The following is a 10,000-nucleotide window of genomic DNA, read 5'->3' on the forward strand; positions in this document are numbered from 1 at the left end:
CGAGGACTCATGCTCTCTAGCTCTCTTCGCGCACTCTTGACACTTTAGGGATCGAAAGATGATCATGTTTCCAGCGGTTTCAAGCCCAAATGCTGTGGAATAATACCCTTTATTGTGGCGACAATCACTCGCGAAGACTGTACAACTCCTGTGAAAGATTGGTTCGGCTGTTCGCCCAAAAATACGTCGCACTGGCTGACTCTTACGTGATGATAGGGAAGTCTAAAAGTAAACTGACCAAAGTATCTTCTTTTACTAATTCTGAGGTTGTGAAACCTTTGGCTTCATATGTCAAATTCACTATTTCGCCAGAAAATCGACAGTGCGATTCTGATAACTGTTCAAAAAGGAATCGAAATGTATTCAACAAACTGATAGCTGTTGCTTCTGCTGACCCTTTTGATAAAAGTCATCACCAAGGAAAAAATAGACTGAAACATGACATTCTAAACTGGTTGAAAAAGAGCTCTTTGTGTTGGTCAAAAGATTCTGCCAGGTCTCTAGGTTTAAAAATTTTGAACACTGGCAAATACTATCTAGTACATAGATCAAAATCAGGAGACCCTGAAAAAAGAGCCTTGCAGCAGATTACCTGTTACAGATGTCCAGAAAATCAGGAAAAGTGAAAGATAGACGAGGCCCTGCAGAATGACTGTGAAATCCCACAGTTCTGCATTCTTCAATTTGGTTACTGCATTCTACCTAAATCAACCTGTTTATGATGCTGTGCTGGGTCTTTCCCAATGTCTATAGGAGTGTAGTATTCAGTCATACATAATGGGCCTTGAGCTATAAACTTAAATGGTGTAATTTATATTGTCCTTGGTATTTTATGGCGCTCTTAGAGGGTCACTGCATAAACTGATTTTGCTGGAACTCCGTGGATCAATGCAACTTTGAAATTTATGTTGTTTCTAATTTCTCTATCATTTCACTACTAATTGGCATGTAATCTTGAAATTATATCATAATATGTTTTAAACCTTGATTTTAGTCTTCAATCCTTGTAATTTCATACACAATCATTTAGGAATACACGAAAACACGAAACCCCTTAGTCTTCTATTGCAAAGGTATTTTTTATGTGAATGCTGATGAGTGTCATCAAATGATAAGCCCTAAGTTCTCATAACAAAATCGAATTAAAAACCTTCTTCCAACCCACTCTCGAAAAAAATTAAAGGACAATCATCTACTATTTATGCGGCCTATGCGGGACAGCTGTGCAAACTTTTCAATCTCGTCTGCAATACCTGTCTGGTTCTCTTCCACGCTTACCATCCCATTGCGTCCAGTCAATGAAACATTTCATCGGGCATCACAGAAACTGTTGTACTGTGATGGCCACACGGCGAAAACAACGATTGTGGGGTTTCAGTACTGCGCAGGAAAATGAATTAACTCCACAACATAGGCGTGCACTGTCTTATCGGAATAATGGTCGGATGTCTGATCAGTCACAATAGAAAATACAAAGAACACTGACAGGAGACTTTTCAGGTCACAACATTTTTATTCACTGCTCACGTTCACTTGGAATATTTCTATGAACACATTTGGGTTTTTCAGCGTAAACGTTCACTAAACATGGACAGCGGTCACTCACTAGACCAAAGAGAGACTATTAGCCAAGAATCATGGTAGGCTCCCTCTCACCAACTTCTCCGCTCTCCTACATCCTCTCCCCACCTATCTAGAACCCCTCCTCCTCCTCCTCCTCCTCCTCCTCCTCCTCCTCCTCCTCCTCCTCCTCCTCCTCCTCCTCCTCCTCCTCCTCCTCCTCCTCCTCCTCCTCCTCCTCTTTCCCAACTCTTCCTCTGTTCAAAAAGACATCAGCTGACTCTTCCATTACGGTGCCTTGTACAAATTATTTTGGTGTGATACAAACAATAAATAATAAAACAAAACTGAATTGAATTAATAAATAAACAAATAAATCATAGATTAACGAATGAATAACTAAGGAAATAAATAACATAAATTGTTTAATCAAATACGTCTGTGTAGTGAGAGACGTAGATTTCTTGTCAAGAAAAATCTGATTGAATAACACCTCACTGGACAGCATTTATCTTCTTGTTATAACTGTCACCTGGATGTTTTATTGATTTCCGTAGCACACCTATTTTTCTTAAGAAAAAAGTTGATTTATACCCATGGCTAGAACGTTGTCGCCTTATTACCATGCATATATATGCGTCAGAATTAAAGCCCACACACACATGCACACAGTAACCTACACACATACATACAAAAACAACCCACATACACACAAACACACAAAAGGTGCTCGAGGGTGCAGTGGTACCGCCCTCGACCGCTAATTCAGTAATCCGAGATATAGTCTTGCCCAGGGCTGGAAATTTCAGTATCGCCGCACTGCGAGCCGGCAATTCAACTATGGTGGGTTAGTTGTATGTAGTGTGGGTTAGTGTGTGTGTGTGTGTGTGTGTGTGTGTGTGTGTGTGTGTGTGTGTGTGTGTGTGTGTGTGTGTGTGTGTGTGTGTGTGTGTGTGTGTGTGTGTGTGTGTGTGTGTGTGTGTGTGTGTGTGTGTGTGTGTGTGTGTGTGTGTGTGTGTGTGTGTGTTTACCTAGTTGTATTTCCCCAGTTGTATTATACGGGAAGGGAGCTATGCATTAATTTTTTTCTTAAAATCTTGAATAGTGTTTGCACACACTGTTTCTTTGTCTAATTTGCGCCAAGTATCTATCACTCTGTGTGGGAAGCTATTTTTTTTTTTCAGATCTCTTCTGTCATTATCTTTTTTTAGTTTCTTTTCGTGCCCTCTTGTTTTTCCATTGTCCCATTTCAATAAGTTATTTTTATCTAAGATTTCAATTCCCTTCATAATTCTATAGATAGTTAGTAGGTCTCCTCTTTCACTTCTTTGTTCCAGAGTTGGTAATTCTAATTTGGACAGTCTTTGTTCATATGTCACTTTGGAAAGAGTTGGTGTCAGTTTTGTTGTTGATCTATGTATTTTATTTTATTTTTATTTTTTACTGGGTGTCCATACTGTTGCTGCATACTCGAGGTTTGGTCTTATTAGTGTAGTTAATTTTTTTATCATTTCCTCGTCCAAAAAGGCAAATGCCACTTTTATTTACCTCAATAAATTGTAGGTTTCTCCAACTATTTTATTAACATGCTTATCCGGTGTCAAGTCTTTGCTGATCATCACTCCAAGGTATTTTTCCGAGTTTACTTTTTTACCTCTTCTTCACCAATTTTATAATCTCTCGATATTCTGTTTTTACTTTTTCCAAATTCCATTATACTACATTTCTTGATACTGAATTTCACTTCCCACTTTTGAGTTCATTTCCAGATCTTGTCCAAATTATGTTGTAATGAGTTGCAATCCTTCTCAGTTTTTATTTTCTTATTATTTTTGCGTCGTCTGCAAAGAAATTCATATAACACTCCACTCCTTCATCCATGTCATTTATGTATATAGCAAATATGATCGGGGCCAGTAATGATCCCTGTGGGACACCACTTTTCGTTTCTTCCCAATTTGAGAATGTGCGTGTGTGTGTGTGTTTTTAATGCACATTCACACACACACACACACACACACACACACACACACACACACACACACACACACACACACACACACACACACACACACACACACACACACACACACACACACACACACACACACACACAACTCATAGCGCAGTTGGCAGAGTTCCCGGCTGCCACTACGGAGGTCCGGGTACGAATCCACCCCAGGGCTGAAATAATTTCAGTATCGATGTACTGCGGGTTCTTCCTCCAACTCTCGTGGGCGGGAAGTTGTGGTTGTGTGTGCGTGTAAAGTCACAGCATTACTCATAGATCAGTCAAATACGAGCTCTGAGCTCTCCTCCGGAAGGGAAATAGCAGTCGATCACGAGTCCAACACGTGATCCAGAGACCATGGTGAAAAAGACCATGGTGAAACACATACGCACACAAAAGAAAACAAATCAGTGGAAGGAATACCATAGAACGTCTGAAAATAAAGTTCACAAGCTGGTGGGAAGTAAAGAAGATATTTCCTAACAAATATGAGGGACAAGTTACAGGAGAGTTGATCAGGACCTGGCTGACAGAGCCCCTCATGTCATACCCCAGAGTCGTGCCACCTGCCTACCTTCAATTAGACTTTTTAAATGCTTAGTATTATCTTATCTTCATGTGTACAGATACCGTTTGTCGATGACTCTCTCGGTCTCATAAACACTCCGCAGGAAAATGCGCAGATAATATAGAAGAAGAAAACTAGACATGTAAATTTTCGACTAGACATTACACTATGTGACCTTATTGGTATTTGCCGATGTCTAAGCTTGTTTTGGTTTAATCTTGTACAAAAGTAAACATATTCACAAATATTCGTTTGCACACACACACACACACACACACACACACACACACACACACACACACACACACACACACACACACACACACACACACACACTTACACACACACGACTCGATGGCTCAGTTGGTGGAGTTCCTGGCTGCCACTACGGCGGTCCGGGTTTGAATCCCCCCGTGGGTTTTCTGTATACTAAAAACTTTACAGAAAACCCACGAACAAAGATGACTTCATACACTACTTATCCCATCACAGCACACGAACAAAAACAGGAGTGATAATAGGTTTCTATCTGAGAGCATTGAGGATATGCAACAAAGAATATGTAGAAGAGGAGATGTCCTACATATTTAATGTCTTCCGCAAGCTTATGTACCCAGCAGGACTACTATCCAAATTGAGAAAGAAAGCGGAAGAAATTTACACAAGACCGAAAAGTGACAAAGCTTCAATAAAATACCTAGTAGTACCTTTCGCAAAGGAAGCAAAAGCCCTAACCAATACGTTATCTAAAGCCGGCATCCAAATAGCGTATAAATCCGGGCGCAAAATAAAAGACGTCCTAAGTAACAAACAAGAACAACACACCAACGAAAATAGCATAGTATACGGAATACCATGCAGTGGATGTCCTGCAACATATTACGGTGAGACGTCACGGGGGTTGACAAAAAGACTAAGAGAACACAAGAACGACCTACGGCATCACAGGACTTCAAATTCACTGGTAGTACATGTGGACACGCACGGGCATTTACCAGAATGGGAGGAAGCACGCCCTATCTGCACCGGACTTGAGAGGAGAATGAGAAAGCTGCAACCACAGAGAAGGGCTCGTTAACTTGTCATTTGCAGCCGCCAGATTGGTTGTGGAGGAGGGAGTATCGGGCCAATCAGCATGCGACTTGCTGAAACGTCCAGCCGGATGAGCCATAAGGAGAGTATATATGATGTACACACACGTTGTCTGTCACTCTGAAGAAGACTTGTAGTCGAAACGTCAGTAATACAGTGTTCTCGCTCTAACCCGTGTTTCTCTACCACCTTTCCAGTCATCTGTCCAACCTTCATAACAACATATATATATATATATATATATATATATATATATATATGTATGTATATATATATATTCATATGTATGTATATATATATGTGTGTGTGTATATTATATATATATATATATATATATATATATACACACACACACACATACACCCACACACACACACACACACACACACACACACACACACACACACACACACACATATATATATATATATATATATATATATATATATATATATACATATATCACAGGTGAGAAATGTAGTAACACATTTGTAAATCACAACTAACACCACAGTCGGACGAAAGAAAAAGTTGCGTAAGCGGAACTATATATTTCGATTGCTACCTGCAATCCTCTTCAGTAGTACAAAGTGGCAGGGAGGAGGCTATCTTAAGTAGCAACCTCTTACAAAAGAAAGGGAACATGAGAAAATAAAGAACATCACTGCCCCAACCCTAGTTGACCTGAGGCTGACACGAGGTCGGGTCAGGGGGAGGGGGAGGAAGCTTGTTGACAATATTTTTGGTGATGAATAGTCCTGAAATGATGTCTGGGGTCCATTGACCCTTGGAAATATTCATCGTGGGCAGATAATCAATTAATGTTGATTCCACCATTTTCCTTCTGAACCCACACCCTGATTTATAAATGAGATCAGATTTCTCCCAGTCTCACCGGATGGACTGGGAGAAATCTGATCTCATTTATAAATCAGGGTGTGGGTTCAGAAGGAAAATGGTGGAATCAACATTAATTGATTATGTGCCCACGATGAATATTTCCAAGGGTCAATGGACCCCAGACACCATTTCAGGACTATTCATCACCAAAAATATGTATGTATGTATATATACATATATATATATACATATATATATATATATATATATATATATATATATATATATATATATATATATATGAAAAATTAACGCGAGAAAGTGGAGAGTTGTGCCAGGGAAAATAAGGAGGAGATTCAAGGTGGAGGAATTAAAGAATCCTGAAAAGAAGGAAAGTTCTAAAGAAAAAATCAGTGTGTACAGTGGAATCTCGGATAATGAATACCTCTCATCAAAATTAATCTCGGTTTACGAACAGTCTCGATTGACGTATCCGTGTGAAAGCGTTATTAGCAATGCAGCCATAAATGTTTCGTAGAAGGATGCCACCCTGATAAGTCAACAGCAATCCGTTTCATGAACATTTTCAATGACAATATTATGTCATACATCAAAACGTAGACAAAAAGAAATTGCACGGGACAATTTTATTTTAGTGAAACAAAGGCCTAGTGTGTCTAAGAGTTAAGTGGTGTTAAGAAAAAAAAAGATAAACAAATAAAATAAAATAAAATGAAATAAGATAAAAGAAACAACCCCAAAAAGATAGTTATCTGATTCATGAAAAAAAAAAATGAAAAAATAAAATATAATCTTAACAAGTTGTAGGGGGGGAAGTATCGGAATATAGTTTAGGCAATAGAAACAACTTAGAGGAATGTGTAAAAAATCACCAAAGCAAGTGGAGGGAAGATAAACTTAAAGTTTACTATACAAATAGCAGGAGCATAATTAACAAAATTGATTTGCTGCGAGGTAAAGCATGCGTAGAAAATTTCGATATTATAGCTATTACTGAATCCTGGATCAACATGGCTTATAAACATTTCCTTCCGGAAATCGAAATAGAAGGATATAAGTTTTTTCATAAGGATAGGGTCGGCAGGAATGGGGGAGGTGTAGCACTTTTCGTTAAAAATACATTAAACTGTATTATCAACAATTCGATTAAGGAAGAGGACTGTACGGAATCTATTTGGGTAGAGATTATAGGCAAGAATAAGAAAGTTATTATTGGCGTCTTGTATAGACCTCCTAACCTCAGCATTGAGCAGACTGATTCCCTGATTCATGAAATTCACAGAGCGTCCCAGTACAAAAACGTTGTAATCATGGGAGATTTTAACTATAGAAACATTGACTGGGAAACTTTAATAGGAGATCATGAAGCGAAGAAATTCCTAGATGTGGTGCAGGATAATTTCCTAAAACAAATTATTACCGATCCTACGAGGGGACAAAATACCCTGGACTTAATTCTAACAAATAATGAGCACCAAATTAGCAGCGTAATAGTGGGAGATAGTCTAGGCTTTAGCGATCATCAAGAAATAAGATTTAATATTATTTGGGAAAAAATAAAAAGTACGAATAACGTTCAAGTACCAGACTTCAGGAAAGCAAACTTTGACAATATAAAAACCTATTTGAAATTGAATACGAAAAGCCAGGCGGACGTTTCAGACATTCTTGATTCTCGTTGCGGGGCTGGTAGTCAGGTGTGGGTCATGGAGGGTAATATGCATACCTTAGGTCAGGTCTGGGACAAGGAGGGTAATACGCATACCTTAGGTCAGGTCACTTAGGGGCGAGGGCCCAACAGTCAGGTCAGTAATTTAAATGAAATGTATAACAACATAACTGATCTAATTAATAATGCACAAAATACATTTATCCCCCTAAAGTCAATACGGAAAAATAGTAATACTCCCAAATGGATGACGGACAGATTAAAACATGAGATCGGAATGAAAAGAGGACTTTACGTAAAAATGAAAAACGGGGAATCACACCTTAGATCAAGATATAACGAAATGGCAAAGCTGGTTAAAAGGAATACACGTTCAGCGAAACGTAATTTTGAAATCAAGGTTGCCAGTCAAGCAAAATCCAACCCAAAGGGTTTCTTTCACCTCTATAGAACAAAAAATAAAGAAATAATAGGACCAATTAAAAACGATGAAAATTTCATGATTGAATCGGAAGAAAAAATGAGTGAGGAGTTTAACAATTATTTTCTATCGGTGTTTACTAATGAGAGGTTAGATAAAGTACCTGACTGCGATCCGATTTTCAGAGGGGATGAAGAAAGTAGTCTAACTAATATCAGCATTAGTAAAGAAGAAGTAGTCAAGCAGATTGACAGACTTAAAGCTACAAAATCTCCGGGTCCAGACGAAATTTTTCCAAGAATGCTTAAAGAGTGTAAATTTGAAATCTGCGACCAGTTAACTGAAATATTCAATAAATCGGCAGACACTGGTTCTGTTCCAACTGCTTGGAGGCAGGCAAACGTTGTTCCTGTTTTTAAGAAGGGAGATAGATCGTCTATATGCAACTACAGGCCAATCAGTTTGACATCGGTTATAGGAAAAATGCTTGAATCAATAATAGTAAATAGACTCAGAGAACACATTGAAGGGCATAATTTAATTCGTGCTTCACGGCATGGTTTCTCCAAGGGTAAGTCATGTGTGACTAATCTTCTATCCTTTTACACTAAGGTATATAAGGCGTCAGACAACAATGAAAATTACGATGTTATTTACCTTGACTTTAGCAAAGCGTTCGACAAAGTGCCACACCAGAGACTACTAAATAAAATCAAAGCCCATGGCATAGGAGGAAAAGTGTTAGAATGGATTAGAGCTTGGATTAGTAACAGAAAACAGCGGGTCACCATAAATGAAATAAAATCTAGGTGGGGCAATGTTACTAGCGGGGTCCCCCAGGGCTCGGTTTTGGGTCCCTTGTTGTTCATTATGTATATAAACGACTTAGACGATGGGTTAAATAGTGATGTTAGTAAGTTTGCGGACGACACTAAAATAGGACGCCTAATTAGGTCAGGAGACGACGCCCAGATTCTGCAGGATGACCTTAATAAGCTGTTAACATGGTCGGTGAAATGGCAAATGATCTTCAATATCTCTAAGTGTAGCGTGTTAAACGTAGGGCTACACAACCCCGAAAATAGATACAACTTAGATAACACGTTTTTAGAAAAATCTGAGTGCGAGAGGGACTTGGGAGTTCTGGTGAGTCCGGACCTTAAAACCAGGAAGCAGTGTATTAGCGCCAGAAATAAAGCTAACAGTGCATTAGGCTTCATTACTAGGACGGTAACGAATAGAAGTGCAGAGGTAATTATTAAACTCTATCTAGCGATAGTTAGACCCATCCTTGACTATGCGGTACAGTTTTGGTCTCCGTCCTACAGAATGGACGTAAATTCACTAGAATCAGTACAGAGAAGAATGACCAAAATGATACAAGGACTCGGAAATTTGCCTTACGAAGAGAGGCTTAGGCACCTAAACTTACACTCTCTGGAAAGACGCAGAGTGCGGGGTGATCTAATAGAAGTGTTCAAGTGGATCAAAGGGTGATGCAAACAAGGTCATCATAATAAAACAACAGGGCAGGACTCGCAGTAATGGGTATAAACTGGACAAATTTAGATTTAAGAAGGAAATAGGCAAGAATTGGTTTACTAATAGGGTGGTCGATGAATGGAATAAACTTAGTAACCATGTAGTAAGCGCTGAAACTATCAGTTGTTTTAAAAAACGATTAGACAACTTTATGGATGGGGATGACAGGTGGTGATGGATACGGAGCTGCCTAGTGTAGGCCTTATGGTTTTTTGCAGTCTCCTTTATTTCTTATGTTCTTATGTTCTTAAGATTCTAATCTTTCATTTCCTGCAT

At 38.9% G+C, this 10,000-nt stretch overlaps 1 protein-coding gene across 7 annotated transcripts in view; it reads right to left on the reverse strand.

The window, feature by feature from the left end:
• The window catches only part of LOC143041552 (uncharacterized), a 933,705-nt gene that overhangs the window by 473,674 nt on the left and 450,031 nt on the right, over positions 1 to 10,000 (reverse strand). Inside the window, exon 1 of one of the 7 annotated variants that reach the window (XM_076213561.1) lies at positions 1,279 to 1,635. The exons of 2 other annotated variants lie outside the window; for them this stretch is intronic. The gene's annotated coding sequence lies outside the window, so the exon portion shown is untranslated. Of the gene's footprint in view, positions 1 to 592; positions 1,217 to 1,253; positions 1,636 to 10,000 lie in introns of those variants that run through there. 4 more of the 7 variants (XM_076213559.1, XM_076213562.1, XM_076213558.1 and 1 more) reach the window with 4 other exon arrangements.

Source organism: Oratosquilla oratoria, chromosome 31 (genome assembly GCF_046742065.1).
Source record: "Oratosquilla oratoria isolate Oo_2021 chromosome 31, ASM4674206v1, whole genome shotgun sequence".
NCBI classification, from domain to species: Eukaryota; Metazoa; Arthropoda; class Malacostraca; order Stomatopoda; family Squillidae; genus Oratosquilla; species Oratosquilla oratoria.